Genomic DNA, 18,125 nt, shown 5'->3' with positions numbered 1-18,125 from the left:
TGATAAAAGAGATACCATTTAAAATTGCCGCAAATCATTTTTCCTTTGCATATTTTAGAACTAAACATTAATTAAAAGCGACTTTTCCAGGGCATTCATCGCCAAGCCCAAGTATCACCTGACGTGATATTTTAAATAAACACAGGTGAAATTTGATGAACATTATCATTATTATTTTCTTTTTCGAATTAGTGCACTGGGTAAATTATTCCTGGTAATGTACGAAACTCAATAGAGGATTGATTTTATAATAATATATAAGCAATCTGCATGAATTAAAATTTTATATTGAAGCATATTGTACGACCGGGCAACGCCGAGCGGACAGCTAATATGTTTTTCTTCCTATATGTTTCTATCATTGTTTTGTCATTCCATTATCAAAGAATTTGTCTATTAGTTGAACCCATTCCCTTTCCGATAACCTATTCTAAGTGAACAGCATTTATTTCTCAAAATCTGCTTCCCTAATCCCCAAGTGAAGTCAACCCAAGCTAAGACACAACATGACACGACACTGGTCGGCTGTCGACGACAGGAGGCATTTCATGAATAATATTAAGTCCAATCAACAAACGCTGACACTTTCTATGTCGGGGGACGTAGATGCCGGTCAAAGTGCGTTCGGAGATTTTAAAACACGCAAATGCATTCACAAAATTGATATTTTTTTTATTTGTCCGGTGATCATCGTATCTCTCACTTTTTTCTCTATATCAATCTGCCGTTTCCCCCATCTCTTCTGGCTTTATTCCCTCCTTCTCCTTCCCATTTACTACCTCTGTCTTTAAAAACCTCTCTTCCTTTTTGCGACTCCCTGTCTCGAAAAAGTATTATCTCTGATAATGTCTTTGAAAGCACGCTGCGTGTAAAAGCTCAATACGTAATTCTATCATTAATTCAACTATACAGTCAACACTCGATATATATTAAGATATTAATTAAAAAAAAATGTGACCCGTGAAAAGTCCACAGTTGTTCTTGTTCGTCTCTTCCTATTTACTTGCCTTCCCACGAGGGAGAGTTAGACAAGGCCATTTTTCAATGTGGGGGAATCACGTTCTCCAAACCACTCACTCTGAATAGGAACAAAAAATAAAAATTATCTCGGTGAAGAATAATTTCTTATCCACCGACAGAGGACAGAAAAGGTTAAGTGTATTATCAGAACAAATACTACACTTTGCTAGTAGCCAAAATTCTCATGAATCAGTTGTATATTGCTCCCGTACTTAGAAGCGATATAGGTTAAAAAAAAATTGTGACGGGCTAAGCTCCTGTAACGGGATGATTAGAACTACCGGTTCTCCTTAGAATGATATACACCTCCAGGGTTTTATTATTTAATAATTTAATGATTTAATATGCAACCGTATTAAAATATAAATCGCATCTATTTTTTCGCTATTATTAGAAAAGGTTATCTTTATATCAACACTACTGAAACCTATGGGCATTCCAGTTGTATCCACTATTTGTTCATATTGCTAGCATACGTAAATTTTGGACATATTGCAGCATTAAGAATTTTCTTTTTAATTCAATTTATAACATATAATCAATTCTTTATGCTGCAATATTTGAAGTTATAAATTTATTATATTTTTAGCAGAATATCTTGCTCTTTTTTTTTCCTGTTTAAACAACTGGTCCTTTACTTTTCCATGTTTATGCTTAACCATATTACTTCTCATGCTCGCATTTTTCTATTGTAATTACCAATATATAGTATTGATTTAAAAATTGATACATCAATAAATATCACTTCGGAACCATCAGACCATATAGATTTCGCATTTATTATCATAAAGCCAATTTTCAATTGATATTTTATCCAATGTATAGTATTATTTAAAAAAATTATTTAAAAAAATTATTTAAAAAAATTATTTTAAAAATTATTTAAAAAAATTATTTAAAAAAATACTGGGGCGCCAGCACATAGAATCGAAACCAAAATATTTTGCGTTTCGGCCATAGTTGTTACTATTTAAATATATCGTAGCGGCCACCTGACGTAAAATACGCTGACATCTGATATTTAAATTTAATTAATGCAGATTTCCGATGTATTATTAGAGTTAATTTTCTATTCATTGTTTTATTATACCCAATACATAGTGATCTCAAAAGTAAAAAAAAAGTATGACTTGGGTATTATCAGCTTGTATTGAAACCACAATATTTACCGCTCTAGCCTTAGTCGTTACCGTTTGCGTTATCGTCAGATGGATAAGAAATAATTCAGAAACAAATGAACCGACTCTATGTGTGTGTATGTAGGAGAAGTACATGGGTATTTGCGCATGCGTACAAATGCACGTATATTTGACTTCTGACTAATTTCAATTTTGATCCCTTAGCAACTATTTTTACCGGCTAAAACCTATTTACAGTCAACAAAAAAATGCAATCATTTAACCAGTTTGCGCTGCTCTTCGACTTTGCGTCTTGGAGATGCACATTGAAAAAAAAAAAAAAAAAGGAGACAGACAGATACAGATATAGTGAGTTTTATAAATTAGATTAACTTTCTAACCGAATGCCACCTTCCTTTAGTTTAATTCCTTTTAATCGATTCAGACTTTTGTTTTTTTTATTTCTCCCAGCGTCCTTTTTTCTTGTAAAACAATAAAAGTATCAGTTTTAAATAATTTCTTTGTTTTATCAATTTTATTTGTTTTTCTTTTATAAAATAGCAAACTATATCGAGCTCTTCATAAAATAATAGAAACCCTACAAAAAAGCATAAAAATAAAACAAAAAAATATGCTTCGCTTCCTTCTTGTAAAAATAAAATGATAGAAAATTCAGGTTTCATCTTTTACAGGAACACATCTCCAATTTCAGTCAACTTCCTGTCCCTTGTCAAGAAAACCCTCTATCAACCTGCTGACGCCTGGCACAGACAGGCAAGGATCCTCATTTGGACATGGAGAAAATATATTATGGACGGATTAATTAAAGATGCGTCCGTTCAATTTTGAAAAGGATAATTCAAACCGACATGTGACGGACCAACGAACATATATTTCAAACATTGTCGCTTTCACTCAGATTAAACATTCTTATGATGCGTCCGTTCAGTTTCGAAAAGGTATTAAACTGATATGTGACGAACCAGCGAATATATATTTCAAACACTGTCCCTTTTCACTCAGATTCAACATTATCATAAGATGAGTCCGTTCAGTTTTGAAAACGATGTTTCAAACTGATATGTGACGGACCAACGCAGAGGCATTTCAAACGGAATCATTTCTCTCAGCGTCAAAATCTGACTCACCTTCTTTTAATCACTTTTTCTTTAAAATTCTACATTTTTCGCACATAAAAATTAGATGCTAGCTAATGGAAATTAATTACAATAACAAACTTCTACTACCATAAACATAAGTGTTATTTTTCTCTCTTGATAACGGTCGTATTACACCCGAAACTCACTACGCTTTAAAGCACGCAAGTATCCGTTGTCATCTTTATTGCTACATATGATGTTTTCTGTCTGGGTATTTCCTTATAAAAGATGCGCGAAGAAGTCTAAAAAATCCATAACCTAAGCGTGACGGTCAACATTTCTTACAGCATAAACTAAAAGGTTACCGGATAAAACTTTATTTAAATCTGACGCATGGTAAAACGAGAAACAGACATATGACCAGTGTGAATCTAAAGTTTCCAAATCATGAAATGCAAACGAAAAGCTTATTTAAAATTAAACGAAGCAGTCAATTTACTCATCAGAAATTCTCATATCTATATTCCCCCATATATATATATATATATATATATATATATATATAGTGTATTGATATTTATATTTATATTAAAAACCCTTTTTCTCTTTATTTTAAAAAGAAAATACAACTTTGTTATATATGGATCGTGGAATTTCATTAGCAAAAGATCTAGCAATTTCCATATTTTTGTAAACATTCATTTTAATTAATTCCCTATTAGTTTTTTTTCGGTTTTCTTATAGGATGATCATCTTTAGTTAACTATTACGTGAAATTATAATAATGCATATATTCTACGATTTATACTTGCGTAATATTTGCGTAGAAAGTTTCTAGTAAACACCACACTCATATTTGTTTAAAAACTTTTGCCTACCAAACTCCTCCTTCATATATAAAGTATTTGAATCCATGCGAAACTTTATATTTGGGTTTTACCACAGGAAAATCTGCAGAAAAGTGTGAATTTTTTTTAGTGACATCTGCCAGGTGGAGGTTGAACGCCGACATAAGTAATATGCATGCAAAACAGTAGCTATTGGTTCAGGTTTTAACTTTTAGCCTTGTAACCATCAAGTCGTAGATAAGTCATTAACGACAGAGGAAAAAATAAATTATAGGCTAAACGTTTTGGTCTCGGTGGTGGCGCACTAGTCAGTTTTGTTTAACTTTTTAAATCATTACTATATTATACATTATAATCTATAAATATAAAAGCGAAAATGTTTGTGTGTGTGCGTTTTCGTGTATGTCCAAGAAAGGCTTTTTTCCGAGAACCGATCGGTCGCCTCACAACTTCTTAAAACTTTATATCGCGCCTAAATGATAATATCTACGAGTTAACAACCGGGTTCGCCTATCTATTTAATTTGCCCGATTTTCAAAAGATACATATTCAACAATTTTCGATCGCCGCATGTGCATTAAGCTTTTTCATATAAAAAAGCAGCGAACAGTCCCACTGTCCCGCACTCAAAGTTGACGTCATTAAGTCGTCAAAAACTGGCACCTGCCGTTAAACGCCGCACTTTTATTTTTCACACTTTATTATTTTCCAACTGCGCCTCAAGGCTTCGTTTTTTTTTTTAAACAAACAGCAGGGACACCCGGCCAACGATTTTTCTTTTCATTTACCCAAAAACACACGCACCTCCAAACGCCCGGGCAACGCCGGGTACCCCTCCCCCCGCTAGTATAATAATAAATACGAAATTCGCATTAATCAGAATATCATATTTAAGCGTATTTTACGGCCGAGCACTTCTGGGTGCCCTGCTAGTGAATGCAATATCTAACCTGAGATGTACTCAATCGATTTCCGCAGTTTCTGAGTAAAATTCCGTTAAATACTTATATATGAAAACTGTCGTACATAGAATTGTAGCCTTACGTATGACATATCGGCGAATAAGTTATAAAAATATTTAGTGTGACGGATCGAACAAACAAGTTGATAAAGTTTTAGTGATGGATGGATGGATGGATGGATGGATGGATGGACAGACGTGATGTTTAAAGATTCAGCGAGACGAGTGGACAAACCCGCCATTTAAAATTTTACCGTGACATATAGACATGCATGCAGTTTCAAACTTTAACGGATCACTAGATGTATAAAGCCTATCAAATAATTACATGTTTCTCAAGATACGTCCATTTAATTAGTTCGGTTAGCAATGTAAATGTTATTTTAAAGAAATGTGACTAGCGATTCACAATAGGAAGATCAACAAATAATGACCAAGACGAGTCTAAAAATATTTTTTTAACGGCCATCTCCTTCTGGCTGTTTATAATATTTGCACTCATCGAAATTATTTATTGTTTGGTGTATATTTTTGATTCACTCGATGTGACTGGAGAGAGTTTGGTCATATCTGTTACCCATTAAAAAAAGAAATATGACATCGACACTAGCTGCTTTCTATTCTTGTCTGCGACGTTTCCCAAATGGTGTCAATGACATAATGCTTCCGAAAGACGGAGCAGTTGGCGCCATATTCATAAATTTTAATATCAGGAAGATTAATAGAGATTTGTTGTGTAGCATGATTTTTGTATTAAGACGTCATATGATAAAGCGGGAAAACGAGAAAATGGGGAGATTAAGGAAGAGAGAAAAAAAATGAAATAGGAGAAGGAGAGAGACGAAACGAGACGGGGGGAGGGGAAGGAGAGAGAGACGAAACGAGACGAGGGGAAGGAGAGAGAGACGAAACGAGACGAGGGGAAGGAGAGAGAGACGAAACGAGACGAGGGGAAGGAGAGAGAGACGAAACGAGACGAGGGGAAGGAGAGAGAGACGAAACGAGACGAGGGGAAGGAGAGAGAGACGAAACGAGACGAGGGGAAGGAGAGAGAGACGAAACGAGACGAGGGGAAGGAGAGAGAGACGAAACGAGACGAGGGGAAGGAGAGAGAGACGAAACGAGACGAGGGGAAGGAGAGAGAGACGAAACGAGACGAGGGGAAGGAGAGAGAGACGAAACGAGACGAGGGGAAGGAGAGAGAGACGAAACGAGACGAGGGGAAGGAGAGAGAGACGAAACGAGACGAGGGGAAGGAGAGAGAGACGAAACGAGACGAGGGGAAGGAGAGAGAGACGAAACGAGACGAGGGGAAGGAGAGAGAGACGAAACGAGACGAGGGGAAGGAGAGAGAGACGAAACGAGACGAGGGGAAGGAGAGAGAGACGAAACGAGACGAGGGGAAGGAGAGAGAGACGAAACGAGACGAGGGGAAGGAGAGAGAGACGAAACGAGACGAGGGGAAGGAGAGAGAGACGAAACGAGACGAGGGGAAGGAGAGAGAGACGAAACGAGACGAGGGGAAGGAGAGAGAGACGAAACGAGACGAGGGGAAGGAGAGAGAGACGAAACGAGACGAGGGGAAGGAGAGAGAGACGAAACGAGACGAGGGGAAGGAGAGAGAGACGAAACGAGACGAGGGGAAGGAGAGAGAGACGAAACGAGACGAGGGGAAGGAGAGAGAGACGAAACGAGACGAGGGGAAGGAGAGAGAGACGAAACGAGACGAGGGGAAGGAGAGAGAGACGAAACGAGACGAGGGGAAGGAGAGAGAGACGAAACGAGACGAGGGGAAGGAGAGAGAGACGAAACGAGACGAGGGGAAGGAGAGAGAGACGAAACGAGACGAGGGGAAGGAGAGAGAGACGAAACGAGACGGGGGAAGGAGAGAGAGACGAAACGAGACGGGGGAAGGAGAGAGAGACGAAACGAGACGGGGGAAGGGGAGAGAGACGAAACGAGACGGGGGAAGGGGAGAGAGACGAAACGAGACGGGGGAAGGGGAGAGAGACGAAACGAGACGGGGGAAGGGGAGAGAGACGAAACGAGACGGGGGAAGGGGAGAGAGACGAAACGAGACGGGGGAAGGGGAGAGAGACGAAACGAGACGGGGGAAAGGGAGAGAGACGAAACGAGACGGGGGAAAGGGAGAGAGACGAAACGAGACGGGGGAAGGGGAGAGAGACGAAACGAGACGGGGGAAAGGAGAGAGAGACGAAACGAGACGGGGGAAGGGGAGAGAGACGAAACGAGACGGGGGAAGGGGAGAGAGACGAAACGAGACGGGGGAAGGAGAGAGAGACGAAACGAGACGGGGGAAGGGGAGAGAGACGAAACGAGACGGGGGAAGGAGAGAGAGACGAAACGAGACGGGGGAAGGAGAGAGAGACGAAACGAGACGGGGGAAGGAGAGAGAGACGAAACGAGACGGGGGAAGGAGAGAGAGACGAAACGAGACGGGGGAAGGAGAGAGAGACGAAACGAGACGGGGGAAGGAGAGAGAGACGAAACGAGACGGGGGAAGGAGAGAGAGACGAAACGAGACGGGGGAAGGAGAGAGAGACGAAACGAGACGGGGGAAGGAGAGAGAGACGAAACGAGACGGGGGAAGGAGAGAGAGACGAAACGAGACGGGGGAAGGAGAGAGAGACGAAACGAGACGGGGGAAGGAGAGAGAGACGAAACGAGACGGGGGAAGGAGAGAGAGACGAAACGAGACGGGGGAAGGAGAGAGAGACGAAACGAGACGGGGGAAGGAGAGAGAGACGAAACGAGACGGGGGAAGGAGAGAGAGACGAAACGAGACGGGGGAAGGAGAGAGAGACGAAACGAGACGGGGGAAGGAGAGAGAGACGAAACGAGACGGGGGAAGGAGAGAGAGACGAAACGAGACGGGGGAAGGAGAGAGAGACGAAACGAGACGGGGGAAGGAGAGAGAGACGAAACGAGACGGGGGAAGGAGAGAGAGACGAAACGAGACGGGGGAAGGAGAGAGAGACGAAACGAGACGGGGGAAGGAGAGAGAGACGAAACGAGACGGGGGAAGGAGAGAGAGACGAAACGAGACGGGGGAAGGAGAGAGAGACGAAACGAGACGGGGGAAGGAGAGAGAGACGAAACGAGACGGGGGAAGGAGAGAGAGACGAAACGAGACGGGGGAAGGAGAGAGAGACGAAACGAGACGGGGGAAGGAGAGAGAGACGAAACGAGACGGGGGAAGGAGAGAGAGACGAAACGAGACGGGGGAAGGAGAGAGAGACGAAACGAGACGGGGGAAGGAGAGAGAGACGAAACGAGACGGGGGAAGGAGAGAGAGACGAAACGAGACGGGGGAAGGAGAGAGAGACGAAACGAGACGGGGGAAGGAGAGAGAGACGAAACGAGACGGGGGAAGGAGAGAGAGACGAAACGAGACGGGGGAAGGAGAGAGAGACGAAACGAGACGGGGGAAGGAGAGAGAGACGAAACGAGACGGGGGAAGGAGAGAGAGACGAAACGAGACGGGGGAAGGAGAGAGAGACGAAACGAGACGGGGGAAGGAGAGAGAGACGAAACGAGACGGGGGAAGGAGAGAGACGAAACGAGACGGGGGAAGGAGAGAGACGAAACGAGACGGGGGAAGGAGAGAGACGAAACGAGACGGGGGAAGGAGAGAGACGAAACGAGACGGGGGAAGGAGAGAGACGAAACGAGACGGGGGAAGGAGAGAGACGAAACGAGACGGGGGAAGGAGAGAGACGAAACGAGACGGGGGAAGGAGAGAGACGAAACGAGACGGGGGAAGGAGAGAGACGAAACGAGACGGGGGAAGGAGAGAGACGAAACGAGACGGGGGAAGGAGAGAGACGAAACGAGACGGGGGAAGGAGAGAGACGAAACGAGACGGGGGAAGGAGAGAGACGAAACGAGACGGGGGAAGGAGAGAGACGAAACGAGACGGGGGAAGGAGAGAGACGAAACGAGACGGGGGAAGGAGAGACGAAACGAGACGGGGGAAGGAGAGACGAAACGAGACGGAGGAAGGAGAGACGAAACGAGACGGGGGAAGGAGAGACGAAACGAGACGGGGGAAGGAGAGACGAAAGGAGACGGGAGAAGGAGAGACGAAACGAGACGGGGGAAGGAGAGACGAAACGAGACGGGGGAAGGAGAGACGAAAGGAGATTTGAGAAGTATAGAGAAAAGGAGAGAAGAATGTAAAATGAGAGGAAGTATAAAAATGACATTTTCGAAAGGGATATATACACACTGGGTGGGTCGATAAAAGTCTATCTTTAAGAAAACAACACTTCAGCTTAATTTGAAAAGTTATTGAATAAATCACCTCATGTAACTTTATTATCTCGCTGAGCTGACATCTATTAAATTTAGTCGCCTGTAGCATCAATCACCGCATCGATACGGGTCTGGAACTGAGAGCATGTCTTTTCGGCGAGAGCTCGGCGAATACTCGACGGATAGTGACGATCAGGCTGGTTTTGGTGTTGTGAGAGGTCATGTTAGTGATGTTTTCTACTTTTTACTAAACGAAGTAGTCCAGCGGGTTTAGCTAGGAGGGTAGGGAAGACCAGTGAGAGAATGTGACAAAGTCATAGCACTCCTTCTGAAGCTAAGTTTGGGTTTCTTTGGACTTGTGGACTGCGCCGTGTAATACTGCCATACTTAGAGTCACCCAGCGGCCACCTAATTGCACCAGAAGATCTCAACACTCTTCAGCACATTCATATTCACTTTGCTATTGACTTTCAAGCCGACTTTGATAATGTGAGGAGGGCATGATGTGGCCCTCAATTGAACCCACACCAAAGATTATAACCGTAACCGTGAGCATGTCTATTAATCGTGGTAATCCAGCGATGAATTTTGAGGATGCTGGCATTGGTTCTGTTGTAACTTAGATCGGTAGAGAGCTTGAGTTGTACAGCGCGCGTCTCCGAGCTCGCTCGTTGAACATTGTATCGCTTTTAGACATGATAGAAGGCTCCTATCGCTCTTGGAATTTTGGAATCCTGGGCAACTAGTAGATGGTCTACGACAAAAGAAAATCGGTTTTCTTGAAACTAAGTTGGAATAATGTATTTTCCACTCTGTGGCTCGTACTTATGATTTTCTTTTCTGTAGGGGTCTTGACTCGCACAATCTGTTTCCGGAAAAGCTGCCTACTCACGTATATAAAATAGATGATATTCATTACTGATAACTTTTCTGATTCTTTTTTTTTTTTTTTTTTAACACGGTGATCACCACTTATCAACGCCCGGAAGCCACTCAGGGATAAGGGTTATTCCGCTGCAAATTTCCAATCTCATATCTGAAGAGGCAATGCCAGTGAGGAGGTGCAGGTTAGGAATAAGGTAAAAGTGATCACCTAGTAATATTTACTATTACCTGCGAATTCTATCACACTTAAACAAGATATATGACACTTAAAATTTTACTGAAAAGAATGAAAATATAACTCTTAGGAAATTTGCGTAACATTCTGCTAAGCTAGTCTATTATCAATTTCGAGTTTAAACACGTAACACTAAACCGTTGACCATTTGCAAAAACAGGCTTATATAGCCTGTCAGAAATCATTCATTTCTCGTATAAACTGGTCTCAGTTTAGCCGCGTAGGACCATAAACACCACACTTTGCAGCGTGAAAATAAATGTGATTTTAGCGACACCTGGGCAGGTAAAGGACAAACAGGTGGATCGACGTTTGGACTCAGAATTATTTTAGGTATGTGGCCGCCTTCTAGGCCCCCTTTTCTACATTGCAAAACAGCATTGATTAGTGGACCGTGGTAAAAAAAAAAAAACATAATGATAAATAATAACACATGGCAAGGAAGGGCGGGAAGTGTTGCGCGACGGTATTCAGGATTTTTTTTTTATTCGTTTTAGTTTACTTGGTTTTATTTATTTATTCATATATTTATTCGTGGATTTCGCGACGACAGACGGGCAGAGGATATGGGTGTGCCAGCAAGAGAGCGACAAGCGAGAATTGATAAAATGATTGCGATTATCAAGTAAGTAACAAAATAAGTGTTGTGGCAAAAAAGAAATGAAAAGAAAAAGCGTAGGTCAATGCCGTTGGGTGGGCGAGGTACTGGCGAATCGGAATCTAAGATATTCGATTATATCTACGTATTTCTAATCGAGCCCGTGCGTGACAGACACATAGAATTACTATGAATTCTATCCGTGCATAGTTTCTACATTCTGCATTATTGCATAGAATTTAGGATGAACTCATTCGAGCAAACGGAAATTATATCTGTGTGTGGGTGCAAAAAGTTTCTCCCAAAATTCTCTATAAATATTTTGTCTAAAATATTGAAAGTTGATATATAGAGTATTTGGATACGTCTCATGGCACACCTTCGATTTCTTTTTCTAGGCGGCAAAAATTGTTGCTAAAGGGGCCAAGATTAAAAGCAAAAAACTATGAAACATTTAGAAAGTATAGCAGTGAACATGTAATTATGTTTTTTTTTTATTATTTCAACCTTTTTTTTTTTTTTTTTTTGCTTAAATCATTACAAATTGTTTACATTGACAGGGCAATAATATTATCCTGCCGATCTCTTCAGATAATTCAAGAGAAAATGAAGATTCTAAAAAAAAAAACACAAATAAGCATCAAAAACCAAGATTTGACGTGCTGCATAGAGATGCTGCATTGGATCTTTGAAAAAAATAATACGATAAATATTAAGAGGCTTATGTAGAATATTGAATGTTTAAAGTGAAAATATTATGTACTTACATGGCATGTCGAATTTGTATAAATCCGAAAGAAATTATGAAAAGCGCCCTGTAAAAAATAGTAACATAGAATTTATCGAATTATAGAGTTGTATCGTATGCTTTAATATGAAAAAAAAAAAAATACCACCACAAACTGATTTATCTCCCCTGCTTTCCTGGATTTTCATAAGAATCCGCTATTTAAAATACAAATGTCGACCAGTAGAGAGTACGTTTTTTTTTTGTTTTTTTTTTTTGTAAAAGCTAGATCTATTATATTTTTTACTGAATTCTTTTTTTTGGAATCTATACTAATTTCGACATGACAGGTAAGTAAATGATATGGTTTTAACTTAAAATTCGTCGGTTTCAAAATCCAGTATACTGCATAAGCACAGATATTAGCGGTTATTGAATTGTCTAAAGATAATTCCATAAATTTCGCATGTTTTTGCTCTATTGAGGAATAAGTAGTTTACAAAGCATTATATTAAAACATATGCCCGTACGGATGGCTAAATAGCACATTATTGTATGGTACGATAAACAAATGTAAAATGTTCTTTATTATTATTATTATTATTGTTATAGTTGATAACCTGCAATTATCAAATGAAAAATAAGTCATACACATCTGCGTGTGTATATGTATATATACACTATACATTATATATATATATAATAAATTATATGTATATATTACATATGTATATATATTATATATTATCATTCAAACACTGCCATGTTGAATATATGGTTAAGTGGGAGTTTTAGTCATTTAGAACTGCTTCACCGCCCACTCATTTTTCGACCAAATTTCAAGCACTTATTGCAGTTTATAGATCACCTTCTCAGCTACATTGTGAAAAAAAATCAATTTTCGTTCAGTAAAAGAGACGTAATGAATTTACTGATGTCCAAAACCGTAAAAAAAAAAGTGAGGTAGGCGACGTTTTTTTATTGGTTTCCATAGTAACCACGTCGCTGAAGCGACTACTGTTACTACCAATTCACTGCTCTCGCGAAAAGAGAAGTAACAGGTGAAACATACAGGATTAAAGCATGAAAGGGAGATACTTGGGGGGATTATATTAAAAGAAGACCAGTGCCGTACAATGTTATTACATATGTATGTTTATGAGGGCAAAAAAAAAATGAAATTAAACAAAAACAAGTGAATTTACTGGAAGCCTGGAAAAAAGAGACTACAATAGAAAACAAGATCAAAGTGTATTATCTGTTCTTCAGATGCTGCACTTCCAGTTCCTGTTCTCTTTTGGTGGAGGAGCAGTCCTTCACGACTGTGACATTTTATTTTTGTACCTTTTCTCCACATTAAAAAACGACCCTGGTGTCTAACTGTCCCGTGGGGAGGCATAGTAAATAGGTACAATAGAAAAATGAAAGCATGAAAAGCAATATTCTTAAGCTTAAGCATGGAAAAGTAAAGGACAAGATATTCTAGTAAAATTGAATTGGCTCTATAAAAATAAATGATTATTCTTCATGGATTGTACGGCCGGGCAATACGGAGCGACCCGCACCTAGGAAAATATTTATGTAAGAAGGAATACGATATATAAATAAAGAGATATGGTTTCAATTAAAAATTATAATTTCTTAAGATCATATTAATTCGGGGTAAAAAATATGTTTCTTTTTTCCACTCTTATATAGTTGAATTCCCTGTGATATGCTGAATCTAGTTTAAGCAGAATTTGAAAACTTTAATTTAGTATTTATTATATAACAGCCTAAGTTTCTCTATATATAACTAAATTACAATGAGTCGCAACAATACATTTACTATTTCAGTATAAAAAGACATCATGAGGCGACAAGAGACCTCTGGCTTTATTCGAATCCAGTTATTAAATTATTAAATCGAATAAGACCAGGGGTCTCTTTTCACCTGACATTGTCTTTTTAGACTGAACCAGTAAATTTATTGTAGTGTCTTATAATTTTGGTTAAAAATAATTGACATATATATATATATATATATATATATATATCACTCAGAGCGTTTAATGTTCTCGTTATGAATGCATAAGTTCAGTCATAATAATGCATTTCGATCCATTCAGGCGAATAAAATATAAGAGGCATTAATTTTGGAACGGCATTCGTGTATATATATATATATATATATATATATATATATATATATATATATATATATATATATATATATATGGGATTGCCAGACGTTATTGAGAATAGTTATTTGTCTGTCCTATGAGGTGCGAGGTACTTTGGCAGTCGTTTTCAGGTCAGATGTTGCTCGCACTTCACCATAGCAACTCCCTCCTATGACAGCTACATCTTTTCCCAACCAGATGTTTATTGTGGCTATGTGAGCAGGTGTTACTTTAAGCATTACTCTTCCTTTCAACAAAGTCATTTATAAAACAATAGGTGGCTATCAGTTAACACGTGGTTTGAATTGCGTCAAAACTATGAAAACTGACAGTCATCATGTTGAGCTGATTTCTATTGGAATAATTATCTAATAGTTTTAATATCTCACACACACATTATATATATATATATATATATATATATATATATATATATATATATAAGTGAATGTGTGTGTGTATCCGTGTACATTTCCCTACGCAATAACTGTCAATTTTTAGTCTACAGACTCGAAATTTGATATACAGTGTACTGAGATTTGGGAAAATCTATGTGATCGGTTTTCGGCCACAAATTGTGCTGTTAAAGGGTCAAAGTTCAACGATTTGACCTTTGAGAAATCTACCAAACTCCTCCGACAATTTGGGGTCTAAACACTTGGAATTTTAGATATAGGTTCCTTGGACATGGATCTAACTTAATAACTTGATTTGAGCCCAAAGGGGTCAAAGTTAAAAAATTGACCGTGTTTTTTTTTGTTATTCTTTTGCTCAGCATACACCTCCAAACACCCGTGCACCCATGCTAGTATATATATATATATATATATATATATATATATATATATATATATATATATATATATATATATATATACGAGAGAGAACTTGAATACCTACTAGACACTATCCTCGAGTATCTAAGGGCTCTCTGTACGGGGGTTTTTCAGAACATAGCATGAGGATTCTTTTCCCGAGAGTAAACCCTGACTAAATGTTCAAACTCACATATTATCGCGGCCCAAATAAGCAAACCCACATTAGCTTCTACGAGGAATGGTGCGTCTACTCGAATTTATGTTACCTAAAGTAATATTATTCAGCTGGATACTCCACCAGACTAGATAAATTCTTGTCCTGGAATCCATTAAGAACAAGAGACAAAAACAAAAAGATATACTACAACGTATGAAAATTGTAAATTGAGGAGAGGAAAATTATGTTCACAATTTCTTTACTAACTCGGTGTTTGAGAGATAATGAACTTTAATGGAACATTTGGATATCTATGTATCTCGCATAGAGTTCAAGTGTTAGCCCAAGGTAGTGGGCCCCTTGATTTTATGAGAACTTCTACTGTAGTAAAACAAAACAATATATATATATATATATATCATTTCTTGTATAGACATGTATTATAAGCGGATATAATATTATGTATCGATTTTTTCCCTTTAATTCAACTGTATTCAATACGTGAATAGAGGAAGGGATTTATATATGAAAATATGTTTATGACAATTACCATAGAAACATGTGTTGATCATCCTTATAAGTAATCGTCGGGCTAAAACGAATATTTAGATAGCTATAATGTAGACGTCCTTATGTTAATTGCCTTCATTAGGTATTTAATAATTAATGTAGTAAATAATTGTATATCATCACACTCCATCTGTTTCATTATTCTATATTTCATTTTCACGCTAGCACGACCCTTTTCATACTTAGTTCTTTTAAATATTTTACAGGCAAAATTTCTTTATGCGTTTTGCTAACTCCTTCCTATTGACGAGAATGAAAGTATTTCTCCAAAACTCCGCGGATTAAGGACTTTCACCTCTATTTGTGTTTCCGAATAATATGTGTTTAACTCTTGCTAGAGTGTTTCTCAACATAGTTTACTAAACCTATGTACTTATATATATATATATGAGAGAGAGAAAATATTCATCCCTGGTTGTTCCAGTAGAACATTTGCAGCAAACTTTTCAACTTTTGCATAAAACTAGACAAATGGAACTCACAGAAAATGTTTGCATTCTTAGAAAATTTCATATATGAAACAAAATACCGCGAGGCTACATACAAGAATTTAACACGCTACGAAATAGAGAGGAAATAAATAGGGGTATTCTTCCCTTTCGTTTCATATCGTAACACTCATCGTACAACTGACAGTCTCTTGAATCTTCATGTTTGATTCTCCCCTCACTTTAATAAATAGTGTTCCATTATATATATATATATATATATATATATACCGATTGATCTAGTGTGTGTGTAGTGCGTGTTTGTGTACAGTGCGCGTGTGTGTACAGTGTGTATCTGGATGTGTAGTGTGTGTGTGCATAGTGTGTGGAGTGCGTGCGTGTAGTGAGTGTGTGCAGTGAGTATGTGTAGTCTGTGTAGTGTGTGTGTAGTGCGTATGTGTGTAATGCCTGTGTGTAGTGTGTGTGTTTGTGTGTAATGCCTGTGTGTATGTGTGTGTAGTGCGGGTGTGTATGTGTGTGTTCGTGCATGTAAATATCAAATCCACAACTCGTTAATGTGGCTAGACAAGCAACGACTTCAAGTGGATATCGAAACCCTATCGTTTCGAAACTCATACGCTACGCCATAAATACTTCTAGGTTATGGAAACATTAAAGCTTATATACGGATTATCAGTCACGTATACTGTCATCTTCTTTTAGGAAAAGCTATGCATTATCTTAATGGTAGCCGGTATATGCATTTACGAACAGATAAACACAAGATGAACACCTTTACTTTGCATGAGACGTTTTCGTTCTGTATGTAGTTTCGTTATATTGTATAGTTTTGTTACGTATAGAAGATCCACACATTGGAGAAAACATTACAATTGAACGAGCAAAGATAATTGCCAAAGGAAAGGAAGAGAAACGAAATAGAAAAGAGGCTTGCCTTTTTTCTGTTGTTCTTGGCCTTCGGGCCGAGATCAAAGTGTAGTATCTTTTCCGGCAGATACTGAAAGCAAACACCATATGTGGGGGCAACTCCACATATAAAACCTTGGTCAATGTAGGTGTGACCCTTAATACCAATTATCACTATCCAGCTCCCCTACTCCCCGAGGAGCTGGTTCCTATTTTCCCTTCACTCCTCACATAAAAAATCGGCTTTGTGCCTAATTTGCTCGGTCGGGGAGCAAATAAATACCCTATTGTTCTTGGCCTTCGGGCCGGGATCAAAGTGTAGTATCTGTTCTGCAGATGCTGCACTTCAAGTAATTGTCCCGGTCATGGAGGGGTAACCCTCTAAACTAGGACAATTATTAGTTTTGGTCCCAACCAGACCCCCATGTTGCCTTTTTTTTTCGGGGAGCTAATTTAACCCCACATTAAAAACGACCTTGTGTCACATTTTGCTTTGGTGGGAAAGCAAATAAACACTAATAGAAAAGATAGGTGACAATCAAACGACAACTTAAACAGAGGAAAATTGTGGTGTGTATGATTAACACGGGCATCATTCGCTTAAAAGAAAGAGAAAAAGTCAAACTCGAAACCTGAATGACACGAGAGAAAAACGCGTCTTATGCAAATTGAGACAGTCGGGTTTGACAATATAAAACGCTAGCATTTCTTCAGTTGGGAACGATTTTTTTTTTTTTTTTTTAGCCCGGAGTCCGTATGGTGTACTTTGCAATCTGGTGTCAGTTGGGAAAGCTTGGTTGCGATAACGTCGAAAAAGGAACAGGGCAGATTTCTTACGTGTGCTTCGACGCCGTGAACTTGACAATATGAAACTCATTATTCTTTTTCTGTAACTCAAACATTCGACGATTAGAAAAGCTATTCTGATTACCCACTAAATGTCGTAGAATATACCTTTGCATTATAGTTTTAAATTTGCATCTTGCGCCGAGTATGTTTCTGTAATAAACTGGCGATAATAATGCTAAATAATAAGGTTAAAATCGCAACGAAAATAATGGAAATGTCGATATCGATAAGCAGTTAGATAAATACACATGAAAACTGCGGCGATATTTAAATTGAATAGCTATGTAAATATTCGAGATTTATTGATATTCGTGGTGTGGGGAAAACGAATCATGTTACTGGCAGTGTAAGTATCTTGTCTCTCGGTATGCTAATATTTCACGTGAAATAAGTATTCAATTAAACTTCTTGGCATAGGTAAAAACATTAAATTTTCGTCGCGTGAAG

The 18,125-nt window shown here is 38.7% G+C and overlaps 1 protein-coding gene across 3 annotated transcripts in view; it reads right to left on the bottom strand.

Annotated features, from left to right (window-relative positions):
- The window catches only part of LOC145258222 (semaphorin-5A-like), a 457,393-nt gene that overhangs the window by 249,852 nt on the left and 189,416 nt on the right, over positions 1-18,125 (bottom strand). The window contains exon 3 of one of the 3 annotated variants that reach the window (XM_080116169.1): positions 11,808-11,855. The exons of the other annotated variants lie outside the window; for them this stretch is intronic. The gene's annotated coding sequence lies outside the window, so the exon portion shown is untranslated. The remainder of the gene's footprint in view (positions 1-11,807; positions 11,856-18,125) is intronic. 3 annotated transcript variants of the gene reach the window in all.

Source organism: Euprymna scolopes, chromosome 33 (assembly GCF_053919585.1).
Source record: "Euprymna scolopes isolate OS-2025 chromosome 33, ASM5391958v1, whole genome shotgun sequence".
Lineage (NCBI taxonomy): Eukaryota > Metazoa > Mollusca > Cephalopoda > Sepiida > Sepiolidae > Euprymna > Euprymna scolopes.
This window is presented reverse-complemented; position numbering and strand designations above follow the sequence as displayed.